This window comes from Euleptes europaea, chromosome 10 (genome assembly GCF_029931775.1).
Source record: "Euleptes europaea isolate rEulEur1 chromosome 10, rEulEur1.hap1, whole genome shotgun sequence".
In the NCBI taxonomy this organism is placed as follows: domain Eukaryota; kingdom Metazoa; phylum Chordata; class Lepidosauria; order Squamata; family Sphaerodactylidae; genus Euleptes; species Euleptes europaea.
The window spans coordinates 74,418,280-74,430,992 of NC_079321.1; the positions used below are offsets into that span (position 1 = coordinate 74,418,280).

At 41.5% G+C, this 12,713-nt stretch overlaps 1 protein-coding gene across 1 annotated transcript in view; it reads right to left on the minus strand.

Moving 5' to 3' along the window:
* The window catches only part of HDDC2 (HD domain containing 2), a 120,716-nt gene that overhangs the window by 42,975 nt on the left and 65,028 nt on the right, over positions 1-12,713 (minus strand). The window lies entirely within an intron of this gene.

The following is a 12,713-nucleotide window of genomic DNA, read 5'->3' on the forward strand; positions in this document are numbered from 1 at the left end:
GTTATTTGCATTATTGAGGGCAAGTAAATGGATACTCCAAGGTACTACTTGTAACTATGGGGCACCCCTGTGTTCCCATGAGAAACACAACAAATTTGACTTATCTGCATCACAACAGTCTGCAAACCTGAGGCCAAGGCAGTTTAAAAATATCTACAAATTTCCCAGGCCATATATAGGTCACACATCTGAAAGAAGCAGGAAAGAGTTACAAACAAACATATACATAGACAGACACATAACCCATGGATGGGAGAATGCAACAGGATATGAAGGCCACTATAACAAAAGTTAACAAAATAACCCCTCCAACAATGCCAGGATTCTAACATGTTCTAGGGCTTGCCTGTGTTCTGCAATAGTCAGAGAGGGAAAGAGAGTGTGTGCAGGAAGGAAGGCCATGCTTTTCGTCAATACAAAATGAGAAAATTACAGCCATTCTTGTTTTGACAATGGGAGGTCTCCTTGATGCTTCTGCAGTGATCGTTTTTTTCCTAAGAAATCAACCAGAGAAATTTGGGGAAGGGAGAACTCAAACTTCGTAGCTTTACAAATATACATAAAATTCATAAGAGTTTAAACTAAACTGGAAGTTAAATAAAAAGGGAGTTAAGTGGGTTAACTAAAGGTTTCCTTGCAAGACTCCTGTCTAGGGTTGTGCATATCGATATACCTGAACCGAACATAAACCTGAAATTAGCCATTTTGGCAATATGCAGGTTTCAGGTTGACCAAATATCAAAACCTGGGAATCTGCCCGAAGCTGAATAGGTGATTCCTAGAAAAGGTGAATAATTATTCCGCTTTTTTGGGTTCGGCTATTCGCCTTTGCTCAGATGCACGGCTCTGTGCTTGCTCCCATTTTTCTATCTTTTTTTAAACTGGTTTTGTTAAGTAGGGGTCATGTAATTGGAGCCAACTTGGTATGGTCAACCAGGTGGTGGGCTGATTTGCACTTAAAAGACAGGGCTTACCCAGTCCCGTCAGGAAGGATATATCCTCCAACTAAAAAACAGCTACTTCTACAGCTACTTATTGGGCTTTTGAAGATGATTCCTCACCTGCACGGATGAGCAATCTCCTTCACAAAAGCTGCCTTGGTCATGACTTCAGCTGGCTCCAATATCACCACCCTGCCCCCTGAAAACCGGCTCTCAACCTGAAGGTCGCCCCAAGAAGAGGCTTCGTTTCCCTGCACTGTGACCATCTCTTGAAATCAGATTTTTGATTCCTGTAATAAAGGACGGTTCACAGGATGTCATTTGCCACCAAAAGAAATGTTTTCTGTGCCTTATTTTTTTTGCATTTAAACCTTTCCTCTCAGTTTGGAAGCTGATTTGCATGTACATCATGCTGTGTGCCTCAGATACAAAGGGAGCCCCCAGACTTTGAGGCACCAGTTGTTGTTGTTTTTTGCTTTTTACCCAAAATTTGGTTTATATATTAAGCATCAAATACCTAGTTGAAAATATTAATTATCAAAAAGAACTCCAGTAATTTGAGTCTGACTTTATAAAATCTAGGATTAAATAGAAAACCATACTGATTGAGTAAACAGACTATTGGACTTGGAAGTGGAATACCCAGGTTAAAATATCACCGGACATATTGTGTTTTCTTGATTAACAGCCCATTCCTGGGGGTGGGGGTGAAGCTCCATAGGAGCCGACATGACCCTGTGCTGGTATAAGTGCCCGTTTTATCCGGGACAGTGGGCATTTATGCCATCCCAAGTGGCACACATGCTGGTCTCGGGTTGCCACTGCGCAGGGCTCGGCCACCAGTGCAGCCTCCCACCGGTGTTCTCCTGCCGTATTTCCCTGTACCAGCAGCCTGACAGGTGTTCCCAGGGTGGTTCTGGGAGTGGAGCTGCCGTTGGGCAGCTTCCTAACTAATTTCAGGCTGTGTTGCATGCAGGTAGGGACCAGGCAGCGGTGCTGGGTCTCTCACTTCAACCACAGCAACAGAGATACTGTGTTGAGCAGAGCCTGATGCGGATTTGCTCTTGCCGGGAGGGCCCGACGGCACAAGGATAAGTGCGAAGCAAACCAGGTCACTCACCGATTTGAGTTCCTTGCCCCCAAGGTCTTGACCTAAGGGCTAAGGGTCTCTCTGAAGTTCAGGTGCAGGAGGCTGGAAACTGGCACCTAGACAGGAAGTCTTCAAAACACAGAGTTTATCAGCAACTCTGCAGGCAGAATCTCTGACACACATATCAGAGCTGGCAGGAGACAACCAAGCTGCTCCCACGAGGATCCTGGCGGCCAGCCTAGCTTTTATTGCCCTCTGCGTCCTCCAGCTGTTCTGTATCATCTTGAGGTTCTGACTCTTGTGAGAACTTACACCGTTTAGCCAATAGCCTTGCCAAACGTCTCCTCCCCTGTAATGCAAGCCGAGCCTTTAATCTTCTTTGTTCCACTGGTCGGGGGGATCCTAGAGGTGATATGCTCTACTTCTGCTCTTTCATCTCAGAGGGACAGTCTTCTTCCCCTGATGCTGTTCTTGCTGGCTCAAAGTCCCGGCCCTGTTGTTCTAGTGAATACTCTGAGGGTGTGGGGCCTTCTTCTGTTATTTCTTTGTCTTCTAAGGAGGAAGGCTCAGGATGACTCATGACAGGCTGGGAACACCCCCTTTGCCCTTACTGCGAGTTACGCCACCTTTTTAGGTGGCATAGCCCCATGGAATGCTATGGAGCGGTTCCACAGGGCTCACAAATAAGGGCAGCACTCTGGCTTTTGGCAGAGGGGCTGGATCCTGCTGTGGAGGCAGTGTGGCTCTGCTGCCTCCAGCTGCTGCCTAACCACCACCACCCCTCAGTAATGGGCTGCCTGGGAGCAATTCTACTCAGTCTACTCAGAGAGAAGTCCTTTGGTATTCAATGGGTTATTCCTAGGAAAGTGTTCTTATGATTGCAGCCTACATCACTGTGTCAGTTCAAATTCGGTTGAAAACCAGGCTTCATTTTAACTATGATTAAATTTTGAAATCAGGATGAAATTCACAGATTATTGTTACTGAATTGCCCCCCCACCCCCGCACTTTAACAAACCCTGGTTTCAGTGCTTTCCTTCCTTCCTTTGTCTCTCCACCAAAGTGATTCTTAATTGCAAAAGAATCTCCGGCTGCTCTCAAAAGGGCAAACAGCAACTGAGCCATGGCCCGCTTTGCAGATACTACCGGTAGTAAAGGTGACTGGCAAGTTTCCTCACTAACACTTCCTCACAAAATACTAAGGAAAACTATTTCCTTCAACTGGTTTCTGTGGCTCAGAGTCTGGGAGAGGTATGGCCTGGATAAGTGTAGTTAAGTTTAAACTAAACTGGAAGTTAAATAAAAAGGGAGTTAAGTGGGTTAACTAAAGGTTTCCTTGCAAGACTCCTGTCTAGGGTTGTGCATATCGATATACCTGAACCGAAAATAAACCCAAAATTAGCCATTTTGGCAATATGCAGGTTTCAGGTTGACCAAATATCAAAACCTGGGAATCTGCCCGAAGCGGAATAGGTGATTCCCAGAAAAGGTGAATAATTGTTTCTAATGTTCACTGGTTCACTGGCTTGGTCTCTAATGTTCACTGGCTTCACCTCTACTACACTGGATCACCTGTGTACAGTTGGAGAAAAAAGTTCCTAAGGCCAACTTGGTAACTCCCAGGGACTTCCAAACAGATAGTGTCCTGGGTCCTGCCAGGCAACCTGGCATACTGTTGGGAATACAATGCGGGTTCCAGCTGTCAGACAGTTAAGAGTTAATTGTTTGTGTTGACAGTTTAGTTAGTCTCAAGAAAATGATGTAATGATATATGTCAGTATTCTATTGGTTAGCAAATCGCCATTGATTACATGCCAAAAGTCAAGTACCTGCAATTGTGTTTAACTGGTGTCCTTTTGTGTAGAAGAGAAAGCAGAGTCAGTCACGGTTGGATCTTACACCGACCAGATGCAAGGCCTCTCTGCTCTTAGGAGCAAAGATGGATTTTAAGCCTGTAGATACCTGTTAGTGCAAACTAACAAGTTTTGTAGGGAACTAGTCATGTAGAAAGGATTTATTGTGTTTGAACCCCAGTACCCTTTCCTTTAGACAAGTAAAGATTTTTGATTCTTTAAACAAGGAAAGACTTTGTCTGTGTTTTATTGGGTGCTCTGATCAGACTTTCTAACCACAATCACGATCCATCAGCTGTGATTTCTAACACAGACACATCCATGAGCAGTCTCTTGGAGTCCAGCAGTGCCTGGAGCACCATGCTGTAGTGGAGCTTTCTGTTGTAGTTCTCCTCCTCCTGAGAATGCCCAAGCGCTAAAATCTCTGCTTCACTACAATCAGTTGAGGTCAAACACTCCAGGAACACCAACTCCAGGAACCCAGCCATCAAGTCATCCTTACTGCCCAGTATTACTACAGAGTGCGGGGAAAATTCATTAATGAGATGCATCACATCCCTGCAGATTTTGCTCAAGATTTTTTTTTATCCCAAGCTGGTTGCTCTGTTCCAGGTATGAAGTGGTAAATACCACTCCTTCATTGACCTTCATTGCCAAATTCAGTTGCTGGGTGTCACTGATTTCTGTTAGATTTTTATTTTTTAAAAAAACCTAAATTGTTGTTTAATGTTGATATTATTAATATTGGGCTATATTCTGCGGAAAATTTCTGTCAGTGGAAGGCTGGTAATTTTCATTCATTCCCCTTTCCCACTGAAGACCTCCAGCTCCCTTTCCATGCTGTTCCCAGGGGTTTCCTGTCCCCCAGGAGCAGCATTTTATGTTATTTTGGACTGCAGTGGTAGGGGAGGCAGGGAAGTCTTGCTTCACCAATGGAAATCCCTTCTGTTACTGGAGAGTTACCTTTTTAAAAAGCCACTTTCATCAAGTTTATTGGCAAAGCAGGATATAAGTAATTTAAAAAATATAAAGATGAGAGTCTTTCTATGAACCCTGTCTCATTCTGTTTGAAAGGATTCATCATTTGTTCATTGTTTCTTGAAGACTTATACATTAATGGCTGCTGAAATTCTGACAGTAAAAGAAAAGTTATTAGAAATTTTCCTTTAGTAAGTAGTATCATACACACACATAACACTCTTATCTCTCATGTTACAAATACATTTGCTAGGAAGACATCATTTGCTTATTGCATTAATTTCAAAAAGCTCTGCACTATGTAATATCAGAAGCTAAGGATGGATGACAAGAAATATTATATAATTGGAGTCAGTATGAAATGTAACATTGTGCTTATAACAGTTCTGAAGATTCTGCATGTGGCAATGGATTGATAACACACTTCTAGTAGGGTAGTCATGTTAGTCTATTGTAACAAAACAAAGCAGAAGTCCAGGGGCACCTTAAAGACTAATAAATGTATTCCAGTATGAGTTTTTGTCAGACAGGACTCCCTTCTTCAGATACAATAGGAAGAAAAACCTTCGTTACCCCATTTTCACAAAAAATGGGAAAAGGAAAGAGGGAGGAGTTGGGTAGAGAGAGGCGTAGTATAATAAATCAAGAGAGATTCTCCATGGTTTCTCTAGGATATTGACAGAGCAATCTTTAATTACGGCTCCTATTAGAACACGCTATTGTTTAGCGCCAGCCGAATATCTGTCTGCTATTGAGCTAAATAAGCAAAGGAGAGCCCTAACCCTGGCTAGAGGGTCGGCCCTACCCTCAGCAATCTTGGAGGGAAAGTACAAGAAGTTAGCAAGAACTGAGTGGGCATGCCCTTGTGGGTCAGGTAAAATGGAGAGCTCTAGTCATGCTCTGTTTAGATGTATGAGGGAATACATCAGAATCTAATTCTACCTCTTATTAGCACAATGGAAGCCAGTTCAGAGGAAGGGAAAATTAAATTCCTCTTATGGGAGGGAGACGCTCAGCAATCTTTGCAAGTAGCCAAGTATTGCTCTGCAGCTATTAAAATCCGCTCGGAGAAGGGTATTAGTGATTTTTAATAGATATGTGCCTATGTGAACAAGGTGATTTTTAATTGATTTAATTTTATCTGTATTTTGTATATAGAGTTTTTTATTATGTAATCGATTTTACTAACAAGATTTGCAGCTTATCTGGCTATTGCCGTAATAATAAAATCAATCTTAAATTACACCCTTCTAAGTCTACTGACTTCAGTGGACTTAGTGAAATTCTGCTTAGTATTACACTGTGAGTTGGATTATCATTGGGCTGACACTAGGGTTGCCAACCTCCAGGTACTAGCTGGAGATCTCCTGCGACTACAACTGATCTCCAGCCGAGAGAGATCAGTTCCTCTGGAGAAAATGGCTGCTTTGGCAATTGGACTCTATGGCATTGAAGTCCCTCCCCTCCCCAAACCCTGCCCTCCTCAGGCTCTGCCCCAAAAACCTCCTGCCAGTTGCAAAGAGGGACCTGGCAACTCTAGCTGACACAGTCTGAATTATTCTAATTTTGAAGCAATTACAAATCAGGTTATCTATCTAATTAGTTAATATTGAAGGAGCTATATATTTAATATTCACATTAAGAAATCTAATACAATCAGTTGCTTAGCACATTACTAAAGACCTTCAACTTAGATCAAACAAGAAATTGGTCACATGTGGACATGCCATTTGGAAAAGTGAGAAGTACTGTGGCCAAGTTGTAAGCACAACCAATGTACTCACAACCATTACAAATATGGAATTTTCACAAGTTAAACCTTCTTCATAACTGTGTTAATTAAAAAACCCGAAGAAGATTATGAATGATTCTAAATTCTTATATTCATCCTACTTTCGCATCTACATTTTATACCACTGTCAGCTTTTTCTTCCCATTTCTACTGGAGCATCAGGGCTGAACTGCATGTTATGTGCTGCCAAAAGGAGAAACTCTACATTGAATGTTACTTTTTGTAACCCCTACCCTCCAGGATCATTTATACCCATGTCATTATGTCATCAAGTTGTGCATTGGCAGAGTTGGGGAACATACTACCATATAATACCTGGATTTGAGTCCAGAAGCACTTTAGAAACCAACAAGATTTTTCGGGTATAAGCTTTCACGAGTCAAACCTCCCTTCCTCAGATACCATATCTGATGAAGTGAGCTTTGGGCTTTTGAAAACGTATACCTCAACAATCTTATTGGTCTCTAAGGTACTACTGAACATCTCCCCCAGAATCTTCCTGGGGGTTAGATTCTGTCAAGGCTAAGCTTACATTCAGGTTTTTAGCAAAATGTGAATCAAGTGAATTATAGTATCGAAGGATTTCTTTTATTCCTCTTTCCACTGCTGGCCATATGTCTTAAAAAATTCATCATGGTAGAGAGGGTATTATTTGCATTTTCTTGTGCTTTTACAGTTACAGTTTCTACTTTAAAAAAAACTGGGAAAATCTTATTTGTAGACAGTGTCTGTAGAAACACCCATACCCAAGAGCACTTTAAAACCTTTCGGTTCAACGTGCTGTGAGATATGGAAGGAAACTCCTGCATTGTTTGTAACAGGAGTATCATGAGAACACTTTTCTTCTCATGGTACTTCAGTGTATAAGAATTTTCCGAAGGCCAATTATATGCTTTTAAGTTTCTTAGTTGAAATGCAGTACTGTACATATAATATGGCTCTGTGTAAGAGATAATAATGCCTCTTTTTGTATTGCTCTTCAAGACGTTTAATATTTGAAAATTTTAAGAAATAGATCATGAGTACTAAGAAATGGTTACATGAAGTTTAGTCCTGTATCAGCTCCAATCAAACCGGGCCACCCCTCAGTCTATTTGATGTCTTCTTTCTGACTTGGAATGGAGTCAGAATCCACATGGCAATAATTTTCTGTGCTCCTCATGTTGCTGCTGTGAATCTATCCATATTCACAGTGGCAATGGAGGATCCATGCAGGAGTTTTCCTGCCCTTTCCTTGCCTCCCACCTCATGGCCACCTTTCTCAAGCTGCAGGGGACTTTACTGGGGATTTTAAAACAAAATTGGTAGTTTACACTGCTATAGTGTTACACTTACTGATTTTAAGCTATAGTGGTACTTGACAGATTGCTTTCTATAGCTTAAATTGCTGGTCTGTTAAAAAAGGTTTAGAAACACATGGGAGGGAATGACAGCAATGGGGAACAGAATTAATGATAATAGTGTTGATGTGGATGGGACCTGCAAAAATGCTCATCCTCCTAGCCATACGGCATGCAAAGTCGCTCTGACAGAGATCTTTCCACAAAGATCTTACTAAACCAGATTTGAGAAAGACAGCAACAAAGTGATGGGAAACAAAGAAAGTGCATGATTAAGGGATGACATTGTGTGTATGCTAAAAAAACCCTGCTCTAGTTTAGAACTGAAACGGGAGTAAAACCTCTGTGAAGAAGCAGTCAAGGTCAGGTCAGCTGTGGATAGCGTACATAAAAATACAACACATTGGGAAGCAGCACACTGAATAAATGCCTCACCTTCATCAGTTTGATATGAGTGGCATCTCAAGGGCATATCTCTAAGTACCACAAAACAGCCATGGGGAAAGCTTCCACATGGAAAACTGCTGCTCAGAATTATCTCTTTTTGTGTTGGCTTACTTTCTACAGTCCTTGGTACCCATAAATAACTTTTCTCTGATGTGGGTCTCTTGACACAAATTGGACTCTGGTTAGCTGCCCTGACCAGAACACTGACCCTCCTCGTCATTCTACCATATTTGAAAGCCATCCTTCCATTTTCTTTTAAGTAAAACTCTGTCATGCCTCAAATAAGACAAAACAAATACATCTTAGGCGATGGCATTAAGTTCCCGTCTGTGTTAGTGTAGACCAGATGCTGAAACTTAGGCTGCTTAGAACATGAAAGTCACGACCAATAATATTTGCAACTGGAGGAAGACAGTCAGTAATTTAACTCAGTTGTGCTTTATTTGTTACTTTGTTTGCCAAGTGGTTTTGTTTCCTAGTTGATAATATCCTAATTTTTTTAAAAAAAACTGGTCAGTATTAAAAACCTTTTTGGGAAAAACAGTGTATCTCCCTACCAGTAAATAAAACAGGCATAACTTTTTTTTAGTTTCTTGGCAATAGGCAACAGATAGCAAGGACTGGCATCTTCCTAGCTGCTTGAGAATGCTGATTGCCCGAGAGAACTGGTGGGAGGTTGTCTGTCAGCATCAGTGGTGGGGAAATAGTGTCCCACACAGAAAGGGTCCTGCCCACACTCCCATGTCAACCCATTGTGTGAAGCTTGCCTTTCAGACAGCGGTGTCCTCTCTTCCTGTTTGTTTGGTGAAGAGAGGAAGGATAGCACTAGCAAACATGACAGATGAATGAGGCAAAGTCTGAGTGGAGAACTCAGAAGCTGGATCATTGTGGTACAATCTGACCGGAGATAAATGATTTCCTCTGCTAATGATGAGACAACAAGGGTGAGCAGGAAAAGTGACAACATTATCCATTCAGGAAAGAGAAGACAGTTACAGTGGCCGTTTTTTCTTACCAAAATAGATGAAAGGAAAGGTTTTGTTGGGGTTTTTTAAACCAAATTTGATTTTGGCTGAACTTTGGAAATCATGTGTAGATCCCTTTCATCGTAGTTCACTTTATCCATCCAGGTTCAAATTCCGGTTGTATCACTGATATGAAGCAACCTGAATGGACTTAGATCAGTGACTCTCATCCTAACCCACCTCACAGGTTGTTGTGAGGAGAAATGGGGGAAAGCCATGTGAACATTGCCTTGAGCTCCTTGGAGGAAGGGAGGAATGCAAATGTATTCAGTGATGTTTTAGTTTTGTTTGTGAGTTTTGATTATTTAAATTGGTTGTTTTGTATTTTGGAAATTTCTCTAAGCTACTTTGGGGGTAAAAGCAGCATAGAAAATTCAGTCAAGTCACAGCCAACTTAAGGAGACCTGATAGGGTTTTCAAGGCAAGAGATGGACAGAGGTGGTTTGCCATTGCCTGCCTCTTGGTAGCAACCTTAGACTTCCTAAGTGATCTCCCATCCAAGTATTAAACCTGCTTAACTTCTAAGATCTGATGAGATTGAGCTAGCCTTGGCCATCCCGGTCAGAGCTAAAAGAAACATAGAAATGACCTAATAAAATAAACCAAGCAACCAATATACAACTAGATGCACCCATCCTGTCTACCTGGCCAATTTTATTATAGAGGTATTGTCAATGAACTGAAAATGGTCAATAATATTTTAAGAATTTTTCTCTCCTTATACCAAGCTAGACCACTGGTTCTACCTGACTCAGTAATGACACCTGACTAGCAGTGGTTGTCCAGTGTCTGAGGCTCAGAAAGGTCTTATCCAATAGCTGCCTTTAAATGGAGATGCCAGGGACTGAACCAGTGACCTCAGCTGTTCTACTTCTGAACCATATCCTTTCCTTGACCTAGCAGGTTTCCAGGGTCTCAGGTAAAGGCTAGTGTTTAACTTTAACTGGAGATGGACCCAGGACCTTTCCAAAAGGTTTAAGCAGACTGAATTTAAGTGATCAAGATGAAAATTAAGCAGACCCCAGAGAAGCTGAGTACAATGAAAGAAACTTTCACACATATTTTTAGATGCAAGATGACTCTTGCACATTTGTAACTTTGGGTGTCCCATTAGGAGTGGAAAGTGCCATACAAAAATAATTCCCATTGCTGTCTATACAATAATGTTATGGGAATGAGTCACAAACAAAATATGCTTTCTGACACATATGCACTCTAAAGCCCAGCAGTCCAGCTCATATTCATTTTTAAAAAGGTTCGCTCAGTGATAAAAACAATTCAGTAATACAATAAAATCAATCAAAGTATAACTGCAAGCAATTATTAAGGTCCAATCAATTCCCTACAAACAACAGGGCAGCAGTACAATAATAGCAGCGGTAATAACCAGAAATTAATAAGCAAAAACACCAACTGGAGAAAATACGTGAGAAAACAGAAAGGGCATAGTCTGTTTAGGACTGCATGGTGAGGCTGCAATCCTATGCATACTTACCTGGGAGTGAGCTCATTGAACGGAATGCAGTACTTTGTAGTAGGCATGCATAGGATACTGTCGTATGTGGCCCTCTCTACATAACAGGTTGACCATCCCAGTTCTAGAGTAACTGGCATGAGAAAAGCAAGGTGCTGCATCCTGAAATAGGCCCTCTCTTTGCTTGTATTTACTAATGGCAGAGCCAGCTGGTTTTATTCCTGTAGCTGACAAACATGGAAAGTGTTGAAAGATGAAGCACATACACAAATATGATTGAAATGAGATCAATTGATATGTTTGCATTTGAACATCTCACTGACTTCTCCGTCACATGAGCTTCTTGTTATGCTGTAAATCACAGACCTAGTTTGGAAGAAATTGGAGAGCAAAGAACTTATTAGGCCAAATTTAGTCCAGATAAATCTCCCCTCTAATTAATGCCATCAGGGCAAAATGACATCTGTACTAAATCAATAGCACAGCAGTTAAGTAGTCACAGAGAAAGCATGATAGCTTCCATCCTTCAAAATCTGACATAAAATCCATGACTTTCGGTGCAATCCTAAAAGGAGCTACACCTTTCTAAGACCAGTGACTTCAATATACTTAACTCTGGCTAGAGTTTCATAGAATTGTTGGGGGGGGGGAGTTGTAGTTGGAGATCTGATGCTGATGCTTTGAAGAAGCCAACAAGGAGTATTTAAAAAATGTTACTGAATTGGCCTTAGATGCTACTTTGTCCCATTCTACATTTTTCAGCCATTCTGTGGAGGCTACTTAAATCCCTGCAGGTGGGGACTTCTATTGACTGAGGAGACATCTGTGTGCAGTAGCTCAGTGGCATTTAAGTGAACACCTACCAGCCTCCCTGTCCACTGAAGTCTTCAGGAGGGAACCTTCTCAAAGTTCCCTCTGTATCAAGAACAGGGGCAGGCAAGCCTCGGCATCTATGTCAAGCAGCAGCGTGTGCCAGACCATTTTGTTCAGCACGAAGGGCCAGTTCCTTTTCCAAGGGATGAAAGTAAGGCCCTGATGCAGCGCAGCTCTGGGACTCTGCCTTGCTTTCACTGAGTTTGGCCCCAATACCGAACCCCCCACAGCTTCCCCTTTTTGCTGTCGGTGTATCGACATCCTCGTAGAGAGAGACTTTTTTTGGTTGTTGTTTACCCCTGATTTAAGGTTGGTGGTGATGAGAAGTAGGTTTTTTTCCCCCCCAGCAGTAGTTAAAATTTCCCTCCCTAGAAAAACTCACCAGACTAACATTTTCTTCAGTTTTTCAAAATTAGTGAAACCATTTGTATTTTGGCATCCAGGCTGCAGCTTTGAACTGATCTAGTGGTATTTTATCTACCGTTGTGGGGCTGCTTTGTTTTATTGGTTGCAATGATTGATTTCAGTTTGCTATTTTCATTGGATTTTTGTGCATTTTTATTGTTTTGATGGCTTTATTATTAATATTTTACTATCCGATAGAGCCGTATTTAGTTGTGAGAAAACAGTAAATGGACAGAGCAATTCTGACCAGTTATTGGCTGAAGCATGTAAACGCTGTGCTTTATGAAAGAAGGGCTGAAAGCGTTCTAGAGGGAAGCATCTGATTAATCGCCTGGTTTTCCTCTCTGTTTCTTGGTCAGTGTTCCGATAGAAAAGGCATCACCCATGAGCCTTCACAAGATTTATAAACAAAACAACCTCCAGTGGCACAAAAAAGGCCCGAGAGAACTTTCCTTTGGAAGACAATCTTACCAAAATATATATATATATATATAT